We start from the raw sequence: 22,474 nt of genomic DNA on the forward strand, positions 1-22,474 counted from the left end.
TGACAGTAATTCTGTCTTTGGAGAACTAGATTGGAGATGGTCAAGAAGACTTTAGCGGGGTGCCTGGGTGGCTCAGAGTTTAAGCGTCTGCCTTCGGCTCAGGTCATGATCCCGGGGTCCTGGGATCGAGCCCCACATCGGGCTCCCTGCTCCACGGGAAGCCTGCTTCTCCCTCTCCCACTCCCCTGCTTGTGTTCCCTCTCTCGCTGTGTCTCTCTTTGTCAAATAAATAAATAAAATATATTTTTAAAAAGCTTGTAATTTAAAAAAAAAAAAAAGGTTAAAAAAAATTCCTATTAAGAGAAATGCTGGCAGCCAGTTGGAAACATAAAGGAAAGTTTATCTACATTCAGATGACACGCCCACATTCATTGATTGAAAACTTAATTTGCACTAGGCACTGCTCTAGGTACTTTAGTGTAAAAGTACATGCAGATTTACCCAATCTCTTGCAAAAGCTCATTTCTCTCATTTGTGGCTGCTATGGCATGAATTGGAACTGGACCTTGTGGGATGGGGGGGGTTTCATTTGGCATGTCTAATCATGGCAGGCAGCGTAAGCAAAAGCATGGAGCTAGGAGAATATGAGAAATGTCCAGGAAACAGCAAGTAGTTGAGTTTGGACAGGACACAAGGTACTGGAAAGAGAGTGGTGAGATATAAACTTGGAAGGGAAGGTTGGATTCAGTGTATCAAGAGCTGCAAATGCTGGGGGAAGGCATTTGGCTTTATTTCTTTAAATGAATGGGACTCACTGAACAATGTTGAGTAGAGGACTAACACAATGTCTTAAGAATATTTTGGCAGCAGTAGATAGGTTGCATTCTTTAGGGAGTAAGTTTCTTCAGGGAATTTGTTTTAAAGACTCTATTTATTTTTTGTCAGAGAGCAACACAGCATAAGCACCGGGACCAGCAGGCAGAGGGAGAAGCAGGCTCCCCACTGAGCAGGGAGCCCGATATAGGACTCGATCCCAAGACCCTGGGATCATGACCTGAAGGCAGATGCTTAACTGACTGAGGCACCCAGGTGCCCCTCTTTAGGGAATTTTAAATGGTCCATATAAGAGGCGATGATGGCTTGACCTGGTGGATAATAGAGAAAATAGGGAAAAGAGATAAGACAGACTGTTCATTGGCTGAAAAGGTCCAAATATTGGCAAGAAATATAGGGAAGGGGATTAACAGGCTACTTCAGAGTTTTTAGGAGTACATTTTTAATTAAGTAGATGTAGAGTCACCCAATAATGCCATTCACAGAAACAGGGAAGTCACCAGAAGGCAATCTTAGATTTGTTCTGGAATAAGTTGAGCTGAATTGCTGGATGGGCCTCTGAGCAGAAACAGCCATCAGTCATCGGAAGATGCACATTCAAGAGCCACCTGCCCCGGGAAGATAATCAAAGAGGTAGGCATGGATAAGATGGTTGGCAGAAGGGTATAAAAAGGGAAGGATGATGACAAACTTGAGGAATGGCTTAATGTGAAAAACTAGAAAAAATAGAAAAACTAGTGAGAGACAGAAAGCACTGAAGCACGAGAAGAACAAGGGTCATGTTTTTAATGGATTCAGGGAAGAAGATAATTCCTTTTTTTTTTTTTTTAAGATTTTATTTATTTATTTGAGACACAGAGAGAGAGTACATGAGCAGGGGGAGAGGCAGAGGGAGAGGGAGAAGCAGGCTCCCCGTTTGGTCAGGAGCCTGATGTGGGACTCGATCCCAGGACCCCGGGACCACGACCTGAGCAGAAGGCAGACGCTCAACCATTTGAGCCACCCAGGTGCTCCCAGGAAGAACAGAATTCTAAAAAAGGGAGAAGTCAGAGGTATTCAATGTAGCAAAAGAGTTAAGGAAAATAAAGATGCGTTGATTCCTTCTGTCACCAAAAATGCCTTAGTAAAAGACAGTTCGAATAGCAGATGAGCCTGAGGGCACTTGACACCAGTCACTGCACGTTTTAAAGGATTTATGGAGAAGTCAGGTCAAGGAAAAAATGTGAAGATACGACTGGAACAGAACTCAGAGTAAAGATAGTAAAAGGTCTGGAATGAAATGAAAACAAGTCCATGCTGCATGGAAAGCTGAGTACCCAGAGCTGAAACATTTTTCCTTGACCCATGTCCCGGAAGGCCTTGTTAAGGAGGATAGATTAAAAGCACTCTGTACCTCAAACCACAAGTCACATAAACCAATGATTCTGCAGTGGAACGTGTGTAGGAGGTGGGGTAGATTTCCTTTAAAAACACAGATTACATCCTCCTTTGGCTCAATCACTTTCGATAGTTCCTCACTGCACACACAGTACTTTGTAAACTTCTTAGCTTGGCATTGAAGAGACTCAATAAATTGGGTCCCTCTCAATATTATTTTTCACTGTTTTTCAAAATAAGTCCAAGCTGATCTACACACTGTCTCCCCAAATTTCTTTTTAGTCCCACACCTGCACCTTTGCTCACACTATTGTCCTTACCTAGAGTCTTCCTCTTCTCCCTGCTGCTCTAGTCTACTAAACACCTAATGCTTAATTAAGTCGAGTGCTATCTTTTCTGTAAAGTTTTATTATCCAATTTCTGTATCATTTATTTTGGGGTTACTCACTTCACACTTAGATGTTATCTGCTATTATTTGGTGTTATACCTTCTTTGGACTATGAGCTTCATGAGGCAAAAAAAATTTATTTGAAAAGCACCTCGCATAATATCATTTTTCAAATCGAGGTTTTTATTTTGTTTTTTTTTAAGAAAGCTCCACACCCAGTGTGAAGCCCAACACAGGGCTTGAACTCACGACTGTGATCAAGACCTGAGCTGAGATCAAGAGTCAGGAGCTCAACCGACTGAGCCACCCAGGGGCCCTCAAATTGAGGTATTTTTAAATTGAGGTATCTAAACATATAATTTGATGAACATCAGAAAACATATATACCTGTCTAAGCACTGCCATCCCAATCAGGGTGGAGAGCATTTCCAGCATGGTATTTTGCACCAAGTAAGTGCTCAGTAGACACCAGGCTTGGCACAGGGAGGAGAAGGCAGGACCAGGAGGATGAATCTTGAGCTTGAGTCCTGTTTAAAAGGGTTGGATTGGGTCGCCTGGATGGCTCAGTCATTAGGCATCTGCCTTCGGCTCAGGTCATGATCCCAGGGTCCTGGATCGAGCCCTGCGTCGGACTCCCTGCTCCGCGGGAAGCCTGCTTCTCCCTCTCCCACTCCCCCCGCTTGTGTTTCCTCTCTCGCTGTCTCTCTCTCTATCAAATAAATAAATAAAAATTTTTTAAAAAGTCTATTTCTTGGGGCGCCTGGGTGGCTCAGTTGTTAAGCATCTGCCTTCGGCTCAGGTCATGATCCCAGGGTCCTGGGATCGAGCCCCGCATCGGGCTCCCTGCTCCGTGGGGAGCCTGCTTCTCCCTCTCCCACTCCCCCTGCTTGTGTTCCCTGTCTCGCTGTGTCTCTGTCAAATAAATAAAATCTTAAAAAAAATAAATAAATAAAAGGTCTATTTCTTAAAAAAAAAAAATAATAAAAGGGTCGGATCATCTAAGGTCAGATGAAGTAAGAAGTCAAATACTGAAGGTGGGGTAGGGGGTGGCGGGGACAAGGGGGCAGGATTTAGTAAGTCTGAGCAGGTTTGGGATGGTGCAATCACGTGCCATGCAGGCAAAGTTCGGAGACTGACTGGCAGCAGGGAAGACAGGGGTGCTGGGGGGGCCATGCCAAATCAGCATGACTTCTCTAGCTGGGAGAATTTGCCCTTAGAAACGCTAGAAAGTGAAGGCTCACATCTGTGGTGTACCTGAGGTCTCAAGGGATGAGAGTTTTGAGAGTTTCTCATTAAAAACATTTGCTCACCGACTGACTGGCTGCTGATAAAAGTGAGATCTTGGGTGACATGGATGTTTTGCTGTGCTATGTTAATAAAACGTCCATTCAGTTCCCCACGTGGGAACTGCATCTGACTAAGAGTGTATGGAAAAGCTGATAGACTGATGCTAGCTGAATACTTCGCTAACATGATGCTAGATTGCTTCTACCTTGTATTTAAACAGAGCTGTCATTTGTCAGGTATCAGAAGGCTCGGCGTGCTTATGGAATGCCTTTACCTGGCTGTCTATGGGGCATCTTGAATTGAATGTGTTCTTTTTTGTTTTTGTTTTTGTTTTTAAAGATTTTATTTATTTATTTGAGACAGAGAGAATGAGAGACAGAGAGCATGAGAGGGAGGAGGGTCAGAGGGAGAAGCAGACTCCCTGCCAAGCAGGGAGCCCGATGCGGGACTCAATCCCGGGGCTCCAGGATCATGACCTGAGCCGAAGGCAGTCGCTTAACCAACTGAGCCACCCAGGCGCCCTGAATTGAATGTGTTCTAAGCAGAACTCTTGTTTCCTTCTCCCCTGTCCAGTCTTCTCCACATTATTAAATGCCACACAGTTCGTCACACCAAAGTTCTAAAAAGTTCAAAGAGTCTTCTTTGATCTGCCAACTGCACCTTCGAAATGTATCCTGATCTCGTCTCGCACACAGTTTAAGCAGGCAAAGTTTGGAGCTAGATTGCCGGGTTTGACGCTTGGCTCTAACCCTTACTAGCAGAGTAATGCTGAACAAGTGCTTCAGGATCCTCATACATAAAATGGAGACAACAGTAGCATAGGGCTATATGTAGAAATAATGTTAACACATCTAAAGTACTTGGACTGAATCCCAGATGTAGTAGGCATGCAATTAAGGTTAATTCTACCTCTCAATCTACCATCTTTTTTTTTTTAAGATTGTATTTATTTATTTCACAGAGAGAGGGAGACAACGAGAGAGGGAACACAAGCAGGGGGACTGGGAGAGGGAGAAGCAGGCTTCCTGTGGAGCAGGGAGCCGCATGCGGGGCTCTATCCCAGGACCCTGGGACCGTGACCTGAGCTGAAGGCAGACGCTTAACGACTGAGCCACCCAGGTACCCCTCGATCTACCATCTTAATCCAACCCCATCTTCTCTTACCTGGATTACCGAAACCACTGACCTCTACCCAGTTTCCCTGCTTTTATTTTCACCCATCTTTCGGCTACACAGCTACCAAAGTGAACTTTAAAAAATATAAATCAGATCAAGTCATTAACCTCTACAAAACGTTCCAGTAGTTTCCCAGCCACAAAGGAAATCTAAAGTCCTTACTGTGGTCAACGATGTTCAAGCTGGGCTGGCTTCTGCTGATAACTCATCATCTACAGCTCACTCTTTGTGCTAGCTTCATTTTATTTTTCCCTTTCTACCGGTTCTCAGATATGCTAGTTGCTCCATTTTTTTTTTTTCTAGATGGGGGGAGCATTGGAGAGGGGCACAGGGAGAGGGAGAGAGAGAATCTCAAGCAGGCTCCATACCCAGCACAGAGCCTGACTCCGGGCTTGATCTCACAACCCTGACATCATGACCTGAGCCAAAATCAAGAGTCGGATGCTTAATCGACTGAGCCACCCAGGCACCCCATGCAAGTCACTCCCGGTGCAGACCTTTGTACTTCCCAGGAATGCTCTTCAGCAAGTCCTTTGCATTAAAGGCATCCTCACTTTATTCATCACAGCTACGTAAAGAAGTCTGCCCAAATCACCCTATGTCACCCTTATCCATTTTATACTTCTTTCATAGTTTTTATCAATACTAGAAAATACACTATTAACTTAAATTGTCTCCATGATATGAGCTGCTTCCCTTACTCAGCATCAGCTTTCATAGTCTGTCTGGTTCATCAGCATGTCTCTGTGGCTAAAACGGTAACTGAACATCACAAGAACTCAATGAATATTTGTTGAGTGATGAATGGGTTAATTTTCATATCTTCTCATACTCTCAACCCACCCACCTCTGCTCCACATTAAACACCACGGAGAGCATCTAGCTCAATGCTCTCATTTCATACAGAGGAGAAACCTATCAGCCAAAGTGAAGGTTGTCTTGGGACTACCTCGTACTCCTGTACCAGCATGCTTCGGTATATCATGCTGCCGGTCGCCTTCTTCCATCCATACTCTATGGTGCCTGGGTGCCATTGACAACATGCAATAACCCAGCACAGGTAACTAAAGGGTATTCAAAGGCCTTCCTCTCTTGCGTTCTAGCTCTATAAGGTTTCTCCATCCCCTCTCTTCCTTTTCTCCCTCCACCTTTCTTTCAGCTAGTTGTCCGAGTTCCGCTCTTGGCCCACCTTTCCCACTCATCCCCTGGGTAGTCTAATCCATTGTTGTGATTTCAACTACCATCGACATACCAATGAATCTATCCCTTCAGCCGATTTCTCTTGTCATCTCCAACTCACACTTCTAACTGCTTACTAGGCATCTCATCTAGATACCACCCCCCACACACACCCCTGTCCTCCCGGGCATCACACACTCAGTATTTCCAAAGCAGACTTTATTCTCCATCAAACAGCTTTTCCTTCACTGCTCTCTATCCAGTGAATAGAAACAGATTACTCAACCTGGCAACCTCCTCACTTTCTTCTCCCTTCAATCTTAAGGACATGTTGATTCTACCCAAATAATTATTGCATTTTTTTCTCTCATTCCTACTGCTAATGCTTTAGTTGCACCTATCATCTTCTCTTACATGGGTTACTGTAATAATCACCTAATTAAGTATTTTTCAAAGTGTGGTTTGTGACCCCTTAGTGAGGCATCAAATCAATGTACTGGGGATAACAAGCTTTTAATAAAATCTTAAGCTTACTCCTTTATACAATCCAGAAATTAGCAGGATCAAATTAGCAGCAACACAGAAACATTTACTGGCAGGCTTTCCTTTTTCTTCTTCTTTTGTAAAGGTCAAAATACTCAAAACATTTCCAATGAGCACAAAGAAACATCTAACGCAGAAAGCCAGTCTCTGCTCTGATACACCTAACCTGAGCAGAGAAATGTTGTATATGAATAGCACTTAGTAGCCTTCTCAAATTCAGTGGCAACTTAGTTTTACTATGATTTATACATCCAATGTGGTTATGAAAGACTGTTTCTCTGCAGTGTTACTCTCCAGCAGCCATACTCCTCGTGTCTTCTGCTCCTTTGCTACCTGGAATAAATCCTTTTGCCCTTTCTATATATTCACTCTAGCAATCATCTTGGATTTGAAATAGATACTCTTACTTCAAGTTAGTCCAGTTCCATGGCCTGGGCAGGAGCTAAGTTTTTCATTCACTGTGAAATTTCTTCCAATGTCAGTGAGTCCAATGATCATGCCCCCCCTCAACTCTTTCCCCTTCCTGAAGCAAACTCTGACTTTGGACAGGAGTCATTCCTTGCCTCTCTACCATTAGCTCATCAGATTTCACTAGTGCTTGAGAGCAATAAGCATAGGGTATAGCTTCCATGACTGGCCTGTGGGGTCTCCAACGTCGACTTGGCTTAAGATAAAACAGCCAGACTTGATGTTCCTTAAGCTTCCCAGCCCATTAGTGTTGTCTTGTGACCTCCATATCTCACTTAGTTGTTTTCTCGGTTGTTGCAGCCGAGCTCCAAGAGGGCGGCAACTGTGTGTGTGTGTGGGGAGGGAGGTTCACCACTGTATCTCAAGGGCTTTCCCCAGTCTACTCCTCCACACTATTTGCATTTCTGACCACCTGCTTTTGTTACCTGCTTTGTGACCTCAGAGAAAACAGCCTTCCACTTGTCTCAATTTCTTCCTGTCCTGCAGAGGACCAGGCAAACAAGCATCCCCAGCAAAGGTACTGCTTTCCTGGGGCAAGGGACCCTTTCATGTTCTCCAGATCCACTGGCCTGCCATTCCTGGTAGGCTGGGCCTACAGGACTGTGGCCACGTGGGGGACAGTGTCAGCTCCCCGGGGCCCAGTGAGACCACCAGGGCAAGGACCACAACCAGATGAAGGGACTGAGGCCATGAAAAGGTGACCCCTGCCTGAGTTCATTCATCCCTTGCACCCCAACCACCTCCCCAGGCCCGCTGCCCGACCCCCCATAACCAGATTTTTTAAAACGTGAAATAGAACAGAATGGAGTAGTAGTACATGCAGTAAAGTCCAACTGTTTTTATAGTTGTATGTGTTCAGGGTTTACAATGTAACACTGTGGCTCATGGCCAAAACATTTGAAAGGTACTATTTTAACATTTGAAAGGTACTATTTTACTAATCTATTTTTGTCCCCCTCATATTCACTTTCTGAATGTGAATGACCTTTCTAAAAAGTGAGTGTGATATAAGCAATCTCTAAGCACTGTATACTGAGTCAGGCAAAGTCTGGCGTTTACTGGTGGTGTGATAATGGGAGAATTGCATCAACGCTGACCCTCCACCTCCTCCTCTTTAAAGTGGGAATAATAGCTTCATGAATTCAAGACTGTGGGCCACCCGCATGCCATTCACTTATCCCTAATCTTTGCAATAATCCCAAGGTACTTATTATTACTCTCATTTTGTTGAAGAAACTGAAGTTCAGAGAAGTAAAGAAACCAAAGCTCAAGGTCAGGTTGCTAATACCTTGCTGAGCAAAGAGCTCATTTCAAGATTCCCCATGCTCTTTCCAGCGAGCATGGATTTCTACCCATAAAAAGTCTGAGATTTGTAATTCCATGGCAACTTCTATTGACTTCTCACACATTCATTTAGCCCAATCAATTCAGTATTTATTAAGCATCAGTCAAGGTCACAGCATGGAGTTGGGGAGTAGAGGGGCAAGAGAAGAGTAAATTGCCATCCGTTCTTCTGGAATGTACATTTAACTTGCAGAGAAAACACTGATAGACACCGAACAGCAACGAGCTTACTGGTGGTGCTGAGCACCTGAGGCATATGGGACATTTAAAAATTGTAACAGGGCGCCTGGGTGGCTCAGTCGGTTAAGCGACTGCCTTCGACTCAGGTCATGATCCTGGAGTCCCGGGATCGAGTCCCGCATCAGGCTACCTGCTCAGCAGGGAGTCTGCTTCTCCCTCTCCCGCTCCCCCCTCTTGTGCTCTTTCTCTCTCTCACTCTCTCTCTCAAATAAATAAATAAAATCTTTAAAAAAAATTGTAACAGGTGTCATTCTATTATAAATCTAAATGATAGTTAATGAAAGAAATCAATTTATATTTTGTGCAATGCCTAAAGGATCCAGAGTATGGATATAATTTATAGATAAGGGCTCTACATGGATATAAATGAGTGTAAGTTACTTTTCTTAAGTTTAGCAGAAGACGTCCCCTTTCATTTTGGTCTTATACTGGACCAACATAGTCTCTTGCACTTTAAAAGTAAACCACATATATTTGTGCTTGATTTAATTATCAGCATTTTTTTTTCAAATAAATTGGTCTGCTTTGCAGTTAAGAGCTAATGGGGAACAGTTTTTTAAAGATCGTTCTTTGAAGGGCTCACAGGAAGCTGCCTACTTAGTCACTCATCAGGACAAGCCTCGCCCTTCCACATTTTGTTTACTCTCTCTGCTGTCCCTATTTATTGTTTCCAATTGATTTTCCACTCCTCCAGTGAGCACCATGTTCCAAACAAAGCTGGGAATTTCAGTTTATATACGTGTTACCAGCTTACCAGCTTTTCCATCAGGAGTTCTTTATTATGAACAAGGTGGATGGCAGGATGGAAAGGATACAGTAGGAGAACTGAATGCTGAGAATGTGGATTTGGAGGGAAGAGCCTGGAAGGCTGCTTTTTCTCTTCTGCAGCCCAACCCTATAGTGTGAAGGAGACAGGAAGAGCAACAATATGTCCTAGGACCTTTGCAGTGGTTGATAGGAAAGAAAGAGCTACACCGGATTTCTCTTTGAAGTATTAAAAAAAAAAAAAAAATCCTAAAAACTGACATAAGCTATATCACTCACTACCTGGTTTAACGCTTACTCAAAAATTATACTACGTTGTTATAATTTCCTGAAACTAAGCTCTATTGTATCTTAGCTACAACCTATGAGAAAACCCGAAGAGGAAATCCCAGGAAGAATTAAGTTTTCAGTTCTCTTACTTTTAATTTCTTTGCTTGCCAATAAAATTAGTATTGAAGCTTCTTTTTTTTTTTTTTTTTTTTCAATATTGAAGCTTCCAGAACAAAATCAGTACTACTCATATCCTGTTTAGGTAAGCTAAGTGACATATGTGTTTATCCAGAAACCAAAAGTTCCTTTCACTTTTACTATTTTTTTCCATGCTAGAGTTTCAAAGGATACCAGGATATCTCTCCAATAGATGGGAATTTGTCATGTAGGGGCATACACCCAGAGAGAACATGGTAAATGGGGTTGTCTGGTTAACGAACCAAAGGGTTAAAAGTTTTTAATTCTCCGAAAAATTATCAGATCCATGACAAAATATCCGGAAAAGAGCTTTAAAAACATTGTCACAAGTATGAACACTAGACAAAACATTTGACAAGAAACAAGACAACTTGAGCTATAACACATACAAAACTCCCAGCTGCCACAATATTCCCAGCCAGCACGAGATAACAGGATTCCATTCTTGTGATGTGTGGGAGTTAATATGTATAAAAGAAAACAATGGCTTATGCTTAGTGACGGCACAATATGAAAATTTACACATCACATCATACTTGACAGGAAGATAATACAGATCAGGTTTAATCCACTGTGAACTTACTATAAGGTATATGTACGAGGCTCGGTGGGAATATGAAGTAAAGGGCATCCTCTCATAGGCTGTGATGGCTAAACTTGCAAAATAATAAGCCAGAAACTAAGAAATGGAAAATAGACACCCTCTCTTTCCCAAAACAATATAAAAAGTTCCAAGCTATGCAGAATAGAAGAAAAAGATTAAAATATAAAGGAAGTCACACACATTAGAAAAGCAAAGCAAAGACTGTACAAAAGTTACAATCAGATTGAGCGCACGCTATATTGAAGGAAGTGACAACATTGGTTTCTCAGGTATGCCAAAGTCAAGTGACAGGATATCAGAGAAGATGCAATCACAAAGCAGAAAGCTTGGTTTCATTCACTGGGAAAAGATACACTGAGGGCTTCCTATGCCTACATCACTGTGTTGTATGTAAATCTTTTAAAGGTCGAAAGTTGTGATTTTGTGACCCATTCTAGGATTTGCGTTTTCATATGCACAAATAGTTCTGAGGTTTGAATCCAAGGGTATTTTTTTAAAGATCTTATTTTATTTATTAGAGAGAGAAAGAGCATGAGCAGGGGGAGAAGCAGAGGGAGGGGGAGAAGCAGAGGGAGAGGGAGAAGCAGGCTCCCCGCTGAGCAGGGAGCCCGATGCGGGGCTCGATCCCAGGACCCTGAGATCATGAACTGAGACGAAGGCAGATGCTTAACTTACTGAGCCACCCAGGTGCCCCAGCCAAGGGTATTTTTTTTTTAACTATTTTTAATTTTAATCTTTTTAAGAGGGTACAGAAAATGAAAATGGTATTGTGAAGCAATTGATGAACTAACCTGGGCTAAAAGTGATGTATGGAAGAAAAAACGTATTGTGTTTGTACCCACATGTGTGAGTGAATGTATGTGTGTGCACATACGTGTGAATGTGTTGAGGGGGCGGCCTCCAGTTTCACTGAGCATACTAGAGAAATTCAGCAGACCACCTCATAACATAATCACTAAATTCGACCCCCGAAACTAATATTATGCTGTACATTAACTAGCTAGAATTTAAACAAAAACTTGGAGGAAAAACATTTCGAAGGACAATGGTTTTGGTAACTAGCAATGCTTCAGTCTAAGGAATAATGAATCAATATACTTAGAAAGTTGAGCATCACTTTCCATGTTAATACTTACAATGGCTATGGTAGGTATCACATAATTAAATACAAAGTTTTTGAATGTGTAACAAGCTTGATCACTATAAAACATTATTTTTTACATCTAGTTCTCTAATTATGAAAGAAGACAGACTAAAAGGAGTACATGCTGAATGGTTACATTTATATACAATTCTAGACAACACAAAGTAATCTGTAATGACAGAAAGTGGATCAGTGGCTGCCTAGGGGAGAGGGCAGGGAAGGAGTGGGGTGGGGAGGATTACAAAGAAACATAAAGAAACTTTTGGGGTGCTTGATTGTGGTGATGGTTTCACAGATGTATAGATAGACTAAAACTTCAAAATTGTATACTTTAAATATATCTAGTTTTTTGTATGTCAATTATACCTCAGTAAAACTTTGTTAAAAAATTCAATCTTGGCTGTCAAGTTATTCCTGCCCAAATGAACTATGAAAATATAACTATATATTACACATATCTCGGGATTAAGGTGAAAAATAAAAACAAGAAAAAGAACCACAGACATATGATTGGCAGGACAAGTCTTTCTTTTAATGCTGTATATGGAGTTCATGTCTCCAGTGACTTATCACTTTAAACTTTTCCAGAAACAATGAAGAGTTTGCTTTCATTACCAAAGATCTAGCAACTTCCCACGTCCTGGGGTAACACTATATCCTCTCTCAAGGAGCTAATGCTACATAATATCTCATAGGATTGTAGCTGCATAAACCAGGGAGCAGATTTGGTAGCTTTTATTGATAATGGGGAAGACAAATCAAAGCAACAATTCAAGGACAGGAAAGACAGTTTGGCACCTTTATTTTACCACTGATATCTAAAAAAAGGGAAAAGCTTGTTGGAAGAGAGGAGTTGGTGTTCAGAACACCCCTGTCATCTGCTGTGTACTGCAGCCCAAGTGGTATTTCAAAACTATGGATCGGATCATATCGTTCCTGCTTAAAATCCTGCAGTGGCTTCCTCCACACCACTACCTTTAGGAGAAGTCCTTAGCATGGTTTACCAGGTGCTTCAGGATCTGACCCTTGCCCACCTTTTCAGCCTCAGTTCATCTCAGTCTCCCACTCAATCCACAGTCATTCTGAAAGCCTGTTAGTACCTTAACTGATCAAAGCGTCTACATGTTGTAATGCAGTTTGGGTTCTCCAGGAAGCAGACTTAGGCAGATTGAGTGCTCAGGATGTTTATTAGGGAGTGCCCTTGAAATCAACACCCAGGGAAGGGAGGGGGCGGAAGCAGGATTGGGAAAGGGAGAGATCAAGCTGTGAGGCCAGCCCCACAGCCTCAGCCAACCGCGGGGGTGCTTTGCAACTGAAATGGCCTCTCAAGAGTGGCCTGCGTGGACGTGACCTTGAGCAAGGCATCTCTCTGCAGCTGAGGCAATGCCCAAAGGGGCTGCCAGCACTGCCGCTGCCTGAGGCAGCAAATCCTTGCTTAAAGGCAGATCTGTGTGGGACATTTGCATGCTCACCTCTCCTTGGTATTTACCTTGCATGAAGCTGTCTTCTCCAGTTCACCCCAGGGAACTTCCACTGGTCCCTCAGTGAGACTTTTTGCTGGTCTCAATGAAGTCTTCACTTCTTCTTCTTCTTTTTTTTAAGATGTATTTTTTTTTATTTATTTGAAAGAGGGAGAGAAAGAGAGCGGAGAGAGCAGGAGTGGGAGGTGGGATGTGGGAAGGACAGAGGGAGAAGCAGACCCCGCCCCGAGCAGGGAGCCCAACGTTGGGATGGATCCCAGGACCCTGAGATCATGACCTGAGCCAAAGGCAGATAGATGCTTAACTGACTGAGCCACCCAGGTTCCCTGAGTCCTCACTTCTTTTTTTTTTTTTTTTTTAAGATTTTATTTATTTGACAGACAGAGACACAGTGAGAGAGGGAACACAAGCAGGGGGAGTGGGAGAGGGAGAAGCAGGCTTCCCGCTGAGCAGGGAGCCCAATGCGGGGCTCGATCCCAGGACCCTGGGATCATGACCTGAGCCGAAGGCAGACGCCTAACGACTGAGCCACCCAGGTGCCCCAAGTCCTCACTTCTTTAGAGAGCACTTCCCAAATTCCTGAACCAGCTCAAACTTCCCACATTTCTTTAGTACCATCCTTGCCATGATTCTTATCACACTTAATTGTGATTAGCTGGTGATAACTCCAAGAGGACAGAGATAACTTCCATAGTAATCAGCTCTGATCCTCAATGCCTACCACAGTGTTAGCACATAGCAGGTACTCAATACTGATTGATTGAATAAATGAATGAATCCGAGGCCTAAAGAACCCTGCAAGGAGCAAACACAGTGTGTTTGCCAACACATCTAATATACTGACTAGTTGCAGCATGATGCTGAGATAGAGACTTCCTTCAGGTTCTGTCGTCAGACTGCCCACCCCATCAGTCCCAGGTTGATCACATTCTAGCTGTGTGACCTTGAAGAAGTTAATTAATCTCTCTGAGCCTCAATTTCTTTACCCATAATAATAATAATAATAGCAACAATTATATTTTCCCCCTAAGGCTGTTGGGAGAGTTCGATGACATAATCTGTGTGAAGGGTTTATCATAGCTTCCGGAATATAGTAAGGCATCAGTAAAAGCTATCTATAATTGCCACTTATAAGTTCTTAATATTCCTTAAAAAAGAAAAATATTAGGAAAATTTTTTATATTTGTTATTACAATGCATCAAAATAGTGGAAAAATGGGGCACCTGGGTGGCTCAGTCGGTTAAGCGTCTGCCTTCGGCTCAGGTCATGATCCCAGGCTCCTGGGATTGAGCCCCACATCGGGGTCCCCACTCAGCAAGGAGTCTTCTCCCTCTGCCTGCCACTCTCCCCTGCTTGTGCTCTCTCTCTCTCTTGCTATCTCTCTGTGTCAAATAAATAAATAAAATCTTTTTAAAAAGTGGAAAAATTAGAACTTTATTGATTTCCCTAAACTTACTTTATGATTTAGGATTAGTTTTTATTTTATCTGTAGGGGATGGAGAATAGCATTATCTTCTCATTTACTCAGGATTTTCTAAGGTTTTAAATAAGTCCTGTTCCTGTCCTCTCCTCACACAACCGAGGCGCCTAATTCAGTTTACTGACCATCTTGTACCTCACAAATAGTGTTGTGGGGGTGTGGGGGTGTGAAACATGCCTTTGCTTATGTCTGAAACTCTTTTCCTACCTTAGAAGATATCTGCTTCAGTATGAATTGACTCTTCAGCTCAAAAAACACCTGCTGAATGAAGTCTTCCCTTACTTCTCCCATGGTACTCCGCCTTTTATAGCAGTACAAGCTTTTACAGGTAAATGGCCACAAAACCATTTACACACCTGGACTGTTGTTTTAATTGCCCCAGCATCACATCTCCCCACTAGACTGTGAGCTTCTTGACAGTTGATCTTCTTCATCTTTTGTATCTGGCACATTCAGTCACTCAATGTTTGTTGAGTTGATTTGACTTAGAAGAAAAACACTAGATCTCTTCAGAAAGATACAAATGATAAAGAGGTTTAGGTAATCTGTGATATGCTCAAAAAACAAAGTAGAATTTAAAAAGCAAGAAGTCAAATATTTTCTTTTTAATCGAAACATAACACTCATACAAAGTGCCTGAAATATTAATGTACCACACAATGAATTATCACAAAATGCTTATTTGACCTCGGACCAAGTTAAGAAATAGAATTGGGGTTAGGGGTTAAATATTTCCCCTAATAAAGAATTTAAAAAACTAATTGTCCCATATAAGCAATTATTTATTTATTTATGGAAATCATTTATGGGAAAAAAATAACTGCCCTACCCTGCTTTCTTTATGGGCTGCCATGGCAATGGGATGTTAGTCACTTACCTGCATCCTTTCACTGGTGTGGACTTTCACATTCTCTCATCCTATAAAGAAATACACTGAGCAGCCCATTTCTATGCCTTTCTGACTCATTTCTGGGGGGTTCTACTTCCTCCTTTGTCTCCTTTTACTGTGTGTTCTCTGACCCCATGTTCTTCCCAATTGAATCTCTTCACCCGGGAACTGTGACTCATCTGACCTCTCTTCTTTCTAACTCCACCATTTGTTAAATGCTTTAAGAAATCTCCAACAGGAATTGAAGTTTTCATGAGTACTTAAAATAAGATCTGAATGTGAATTCCTTATTTAATCCAGCATGTAAAGATTAAGAGAGCACAATATAGGAAGATGGGTCAATGACATAGTAGAAAAGATGACGAATTTGGAGAAAATGATTTATACTTTTCTGAGTGCGAGGTGTAAGAACATGAAGAAACTGAAACCACTAGCAGTCTCAAAAGGGTTAATGGTAAGGGTTGTACTCAAGACACATATGACACAGGGACATAAACAACAGTACTACAGAAAGCTTTAAAAGGTACAATTAACTGAAAATGTTATTTATTAGTCAGCTAGAAGAAAGAAAATTAATAATCAGAAGAACAGACTACTTCTCTGGAAATGTCTCATTTCTTTATGTGTCATTGCATGTTAGTTTTTAAAAATTATTATTCTCAACGGTTCTTTCCATGTCTTGTCAATCTTATGTCATTTAAAGAACTGGTATTTGCTGAGATTTGCGATTACCTTGCATGTGAGGAATCAAAGTGCATCTTTTAAATCTTAGTGAGATGCCTCTCATTATATTCTTTAAAACATTTGAAAAGTTGCACTGGTATATATGTTTGAGCTATCCTTAAATATTAGGGATAAATAATTGAACTGGGAAATTCAGTGCTGAGAATACATGGTGACTACAATTAAGAATGAATTCTGGGATCTGATAGCACTCACATAATTTGACAATAGTTCAAAGTGTCTTCAAAAACTTATTCCTCCCATTTGAAAAAAAAAATCAAGGGTGATGTTACAAAATCCCACCTAATTACAAAAATCCCACCTAGAATAGAAATCTTTCTACTGTGTCTATTCATATAAGTAAATATTTCTCTGATAGATTTTGAAAACTTCAGGGAAGAAAATGTGATGTGTCTTATATTCATCCACAGCACCCAGAATGATGCTTAAAATGTAGGTGTTTCAAGCCTCCTAACCTAAAAATCTCAGTGTCAGCCTCAGGACCTCTCTCTCTCACTAACTACTTCCAACAGCCACAAAATGTTTTATCTTGGAACAGAAGTGTCTTTGAAATCTTCTTCACCATACCCAATTCTATGCTAAAGTCTATGCCCTTAAGGTCAATTACACTGGCCTCCTCCCTGGTGCCTATTCTTCTCTATTTTTCCTAGTCTATCTTCCTCATTGCCCTACCCCACAAGGGAAAAAGGAAACTTTTCAAGTGTCAACTGTGTTAAGTACCATGTCAAGCATTTCAAATACATTATCTCCTTTAATACCCACAATATGCAGCAGAGTTGTATTGCTGTGGTTATTCTACTTGTAGAAATTAAGGGAGATTAAGTAATTTATTCTAGCAAATATGGTTGTTAAGTACTCAAGCTGGCATTTACACTTTCCTCTTTCTAACCCTAGCTGGTCATGGTATATTCTTGCATTCAAAATCACCACTGAAAAGAGTTTTTGCTACCAGATCCTACTTATAGAATAAAATATAAACTCTTTGACTTAACATATAAAGAAAAAGAAATCCTCCCCAATGTAACTCGACTCACATGTCAAGCCTCCTATACGCCTACTCCTGTAGTGTATAAGAAGCCCTAGCTGGTCTGGACTTCTCACAGTTCCTCAAGCTTCCAGGTCCTTCCGCAACTCTGTGCCTTTGTATGTTTCTGTCTGGAATGATCTTTCTCACCTTTGCCTGGCACCTTCAACCTTCAAGACTCAACTCATATAAAAATCGATTGCTTAGAGATTTCCTTGAGTTTTCAGGCAGCTGTTTGTTCTATCCTATTGATCACATGAATATAAAAACATTCCACATCACATTACAACCCCTTAGAGAGACCTTGTGCTTCTGACCCCTTCACCGTGAGATCTTTATAGCTATAGGCTGTGTGTTTATTCAAATTGGCATCTGGCTTAGTTCAGGCTGCTATAACAAAAATACCAAAGACAGGGTGGCATAAACAACAGAAGTTTATTTCTCACATTTCTGGAGACTGAGATGTCCAAGATCAAGGTGTCAGATGATTTGGTTGCTAGTGAGAGCCTTCTTCCTGTTTTGCCAAAGGACGCCATGCTGTGTCCTCAAATGCCTGAGAGAAAATTATCTCTCTTCTGTCTCATCTTCTAAGGGCACTAATCCCATTCATGAAGGACCACCCTCATGACTTACTGAGCTTCCAAAGGTTCCATCGTCAAATACCATCATAACAGGGATTGGGCTTCAACATATGAATTTGAGGGTGGGAGGAACATAAACATTTTGCCTATATTAGTATCTCTAATACATGGTTTAAAATTTTTGCTGAAGGATGGAAGGATTAAATAATAGTAATAGAAAAAAATGTTCCTGACTTTCTTTTCTAAACCCCCAGGAAGCAGCTTAGAAACAAGTTGGTTGGTGAAAGCAATCTGCTTAGTTTTCAAAATGTGATTGCTTCAGGAGGAGTTTAGTAAAATCATTAAGAAGACGATACAATCAGCAAAGAATAAAAACTATTAAATCTAAATAAACAATGCCACAATAACAGCAGCTAACATTTATTGCTCAATTACTGCAGAATTCTTCTATTTGTTTTCATGAGCAAACTCATTTAATCCTCACAACAATCCTATTAGGTAGTTATTACTATTGCAAGCTGCCTTTTGAAACTGAGGAAACTGAGGCACTGAAGGTTTTGCTGTGAACACTTGAAGCTAGTAAATGGCACGACTGAAATTTGAACCCACACAGTCCAGTTTGAGAGCCATTTGCTTCACTTCCACGGTAGATGAATAAAGAGCCACGGAAAGAAACAGATGTCAGAGAGATTTTTCAAAAGATTAAAATTTCCCATCTCTGTTCTTAGGGGAATGATTCAAATGAGAAAGACCTATGTACAAATGACTGGTAATGTTATTTAAGACTAAGCTAGGGGGGCGCCTGGGTGGTTCTGTCAGTTAAGCCTCCGACTCTTGGTTTCAGCTCAGGTCATGATCTCGGGTCATGAGACGGAGCCCCACGTCAGCTCCGCACTCAGTAGGGTGTCTGCTTGAGGATTCTCTCTCCCTCACCCTCTGCTCCTACCTTTCCTCACACTTGTTCTTTCTCTCTCTAAAATAAATAAATAAATCTTAAAAAAAAAAAAAAAAGACTAAGCTAGGCCAGGAAAATCTGTAAAGTGTGGTTATGAAGGCAAGTAAGACTCAAATTATAAGAATTAAATTGAAAGAATATCACATAAACACAGATCTATCAAGGGAGATTTTACACATACACATCTAACACTGCAGTAAAGTTTTCAGGGATACAAAATAACTGCAAAATATGATTCCTGCTCCAAAGAACAAACAAACACTGTTGTTGCACAAGATGTGACTGTCATACACAAAGTAATTAGATAATAGATAGTAAAATCTTAAATTTTGTGGTACAGGTAATAACTGCAATTATAGAACAACAAATGTACGTTAAATAGTCAAGTTATTTATTTTTAAAGGTAATTTTGAAAATTAAACTGGGAATTCTTTTTCTCAAGTGCTTCCAGAATCATCCCCTCAACAGAAATTTTATAAAATAAAATTGCTACTCCTATAAAATTCTACAAAAATTAAGCTTAAGAGACAAAGAACAAAACTGAAATCCACAGTTCTAGACTGAATTTTGATTAAACAACAACAACAACAACAACAACACAACAAGCTTTGTTTCATGGTCTGAGTAAAATGGAATAGCATTAGGAAAACTGCCTCAGGAAGTCAGAACACAATATAAATCAGTCAAACTTTCCATACCTTTCTAGTTGCAGGAAATCTTAAAATATCACTCCATTCTGCCTGTGTGTGCAGCAAAGGCAAAGTTTTTAAGGCATTCAAAGTATGTTGTAAGGTAGAGGTTTTAGGTTTTATCAAATTAAAGTAAAAACTTACATGTTAACCTTACTTATAAATGTCATTTCAAGGAAGGGGCGTACACTATAAAAGACATAGGAAGTCTTACCGACATGGAATGAAAGAAGAAATCTACAAGAAAAGGAAATTAACAAAAGTAAAGGGAATAAAGGAAAACAAGATATTTTCTGGCTGCTCAGGATGAAAAGGTTTTAAGCTCCCTGAAATAATAATTAATTAACTACAAAATCAGAACAACATAGATTTGCCAGTGTACCACTCATGTGGAAGGGAAGAGGGTTTTAGAGACCCAAGGACTCCAAGACAGACTGGAAAAACAGAGGCAGCCTTGCAAATATGATAAATGATACCTTGGCCAAAAATATTATGGAACCTAACTCTTGAACTGAGAAGTCCAGAGTTATTTGGGTTTAATTAGCTGGCGACCAGATAGTTTGGAATGACTTGCTTAATTAGGCATATCAAAGGTCAGTGTAGTTGTTATGTCCTTAACCCCCTGAGAAAACTTGCTAAAATAATTTGATGTCTTTGATTAGAGACCTCTAGGAGTTCATCTTACTTGTCACCTTAATTATTAAGGCCTTACCTTCACATATTATTTTATACTTGAATATTCATTGTCATTTTTTTTTATAGGAATATATATGTTTATCTCTCCATATTGTGTGTGTTTATCCTCCAGATAAATTGTGGCTTGTTTCCAGGATGGCTACCATCAATTTCTTCCATCCCTGTATCTACTCCCTTGAATCTGGGCTAGTTTGTAACATTTTTGCCTAAGAGAATACAGTGAAATTGATGCATGACTTCCAACACTAACTCCCAGGTCTTGAAGTCTCTCCTTGAATCTCTTGGAATGCTTGCTCTTTAAGTTGTCATGCTGTATGAAGCCAAAGTCAGAAATGTAGAGTGGCCACATAGAAGAGAGAGAAATGCCCCCTCAGTCCCCAGTTCCTGTAGATATCCCAGCCCAGGAGCAAGACACTTGAGTTTCAAAGAAGCTTTAAGATGATTCCTACCTCAGCTGACTCCAACTGAGAAGTGCCCAGCTTTGTCTGTTAGCCCCAAGAGCCGTGAAATGAAATAATAAATTATTTTAAGCTACTAAGCTTTGGGGTCGTTTGTTAACACTGCAGTAAATAAGTGGGATGTGCAATTAGCATTTACAGACAGATCTAATAATCCTTTACTCATTCATAACAGTATAAAATTCTGCACCACCCTGTTATTCTTTTTTTTTTTTTAAGATTTTATTTATTTATTTGAGAGAGAGAATGAGAGAGAGAGCATGAGAGGGGTGAGGGTCAGAGGGAGAAGCAGATTCCCTGCCTAGCAGGAAGCCCGATGCGGGACTCGATCCCGGGACTCCAGGATCATGACCTGAGCCGAAGGCAGTCGCTTAACCAACTGAGCCACCCAGGCGCCCCACCCTGTTATTCTTAAACGTTAACTAATTCTACATATCTATCATATGTTAAACTGGACCATCATACTCTACTTATTTCATTGGGCCCCAAAATAAGTTTTTATTTTGTTGAAATTTGTAAGGGCTATCAAATAATACAGTAAAATTGATATATACACGAATATACTCCAGAAGTTTATATTAATGAAAAATGGTTATATATTCTTTTTTATAAATAGACTTTATTTTTTAGAGCGGTTTTAGGTTCACGGCAAAATTGAGCAGAAGGTACAGAGCATTGCCATATTCCCCCGCATATTCACAGAACTCTCTCACTATCAACATCGGCATCACACTAGGGCATTTGTTATAATGGATGAACGTACACTGACACATCATTATCACCCAAATCCACAATTTACATTATGATCATTCTTTTTTTTTTCTTTAAGATTTTATTTATTTATTTGACAGAGAGAGACACAGCGAGAGAAGGAACACAAGCAGCAGGGGTAGGGGAGAGGGAGAAGCAGGCTTCCCACTGAACAGGGAGCCCAATGCGGGGCTCGATCCCAAGACCCTGGGATCATGACCTGAGCCGAAGGCAGATGCTTAACGACTGAGCCACCCAGGTGCCCCCGTTATGATCATTCTGGTGTTGTATGATTTATGGGTTTGACAAATGTACAATAATGACATGTATCCACTATTATGGTATCATACAGGATGGTTTCACTGCCCTAAAAATCCTCTGTGCTCCATCTATTTATCCCCGCCTCCCTTCTAACCCTCCGCAACCACTGATCTTCTTTCTGTCTCTATACTTTTGCCTTTTCCAGAATGTCATACAGCTGGAATCATACAGTATGTAGTCTTTTCACATTGGCTTCTTTCACTTAAAATATGCATGTAGGGTTCTTCCATGTCTCCTCGTGACTTGATTATATATTCTCATTGAAAGAATACTCTGTCATATTTCCTTAACCTTGACTCATTCTTTAAATCCTCTCACATTTAGTTTCTGTTCTTACTCCTCTATGGAAGTCCACGTTCTTAAAGGTCACAGGAGATTTCCTAATTCCAAAATCCAGCCTTTTCTGCAGCATTGACTATTACTGCCCACTACCCCTTTTAAATTCTTGCCTATGGCTTTGTGAGACTGTTCCTTTCCTTCTCTTCAATCTTTCCATTCTTCTTCCTTTCCTATCACCATTCTACATAGTCTTCATGGGTAAGTATTCCCCAAAAGGCTGCCCTTGGCCTTGGCTATACTCGCCATTATCACCTCAGCATCTCTTTTTCTCACACCCATATTATCTTCCATGTAAAAATATCTAAGAA

General features: G+C 40.9%; 1 long non-coding RNA gene across 3 annotated transcripts in view; it reads right to left on the minus strand.

Annotated features, from left to right (window-relative positions):
- The window catches only part of LOC118019076, a 41,022-nt gene that overhangs the window by 5,788 nt on the left and 12,760 nt on the right, over positions 1-22,474 (minus strand). For 2 of the 3 annotated variants that reach the window (XR_004681562.1, XR_004681561.1), the window contains exon 3: positions 15,077-15,227. This is a non-coding gene — a long non-coding RNA (uncharacterized LOC118019076). Of the gene's footprint in view, positions 1-14,616; positions 15,228-22,474 lie in introns of those variants that run through there. The other variant, XR_004681560.1, reaches the window with a different exon arrangement.

Source organism: Mirounga leonina, unplaced genomic scaffold (genome assembly GCF_011800145.1).
Source record: "Mirounga leonina isolate KUSES-001 unplaced genomic scaffold, KU_Mleo_1.0 Mir_173, whole genome shotgun sequence".
In the NCBI taxonomy this organism is placed as follows: Eukaryota; Metazoa; Chordata; class Mammalia; order Carnivora; family Phocidae; genus Mirounga; species Mirounga leonina.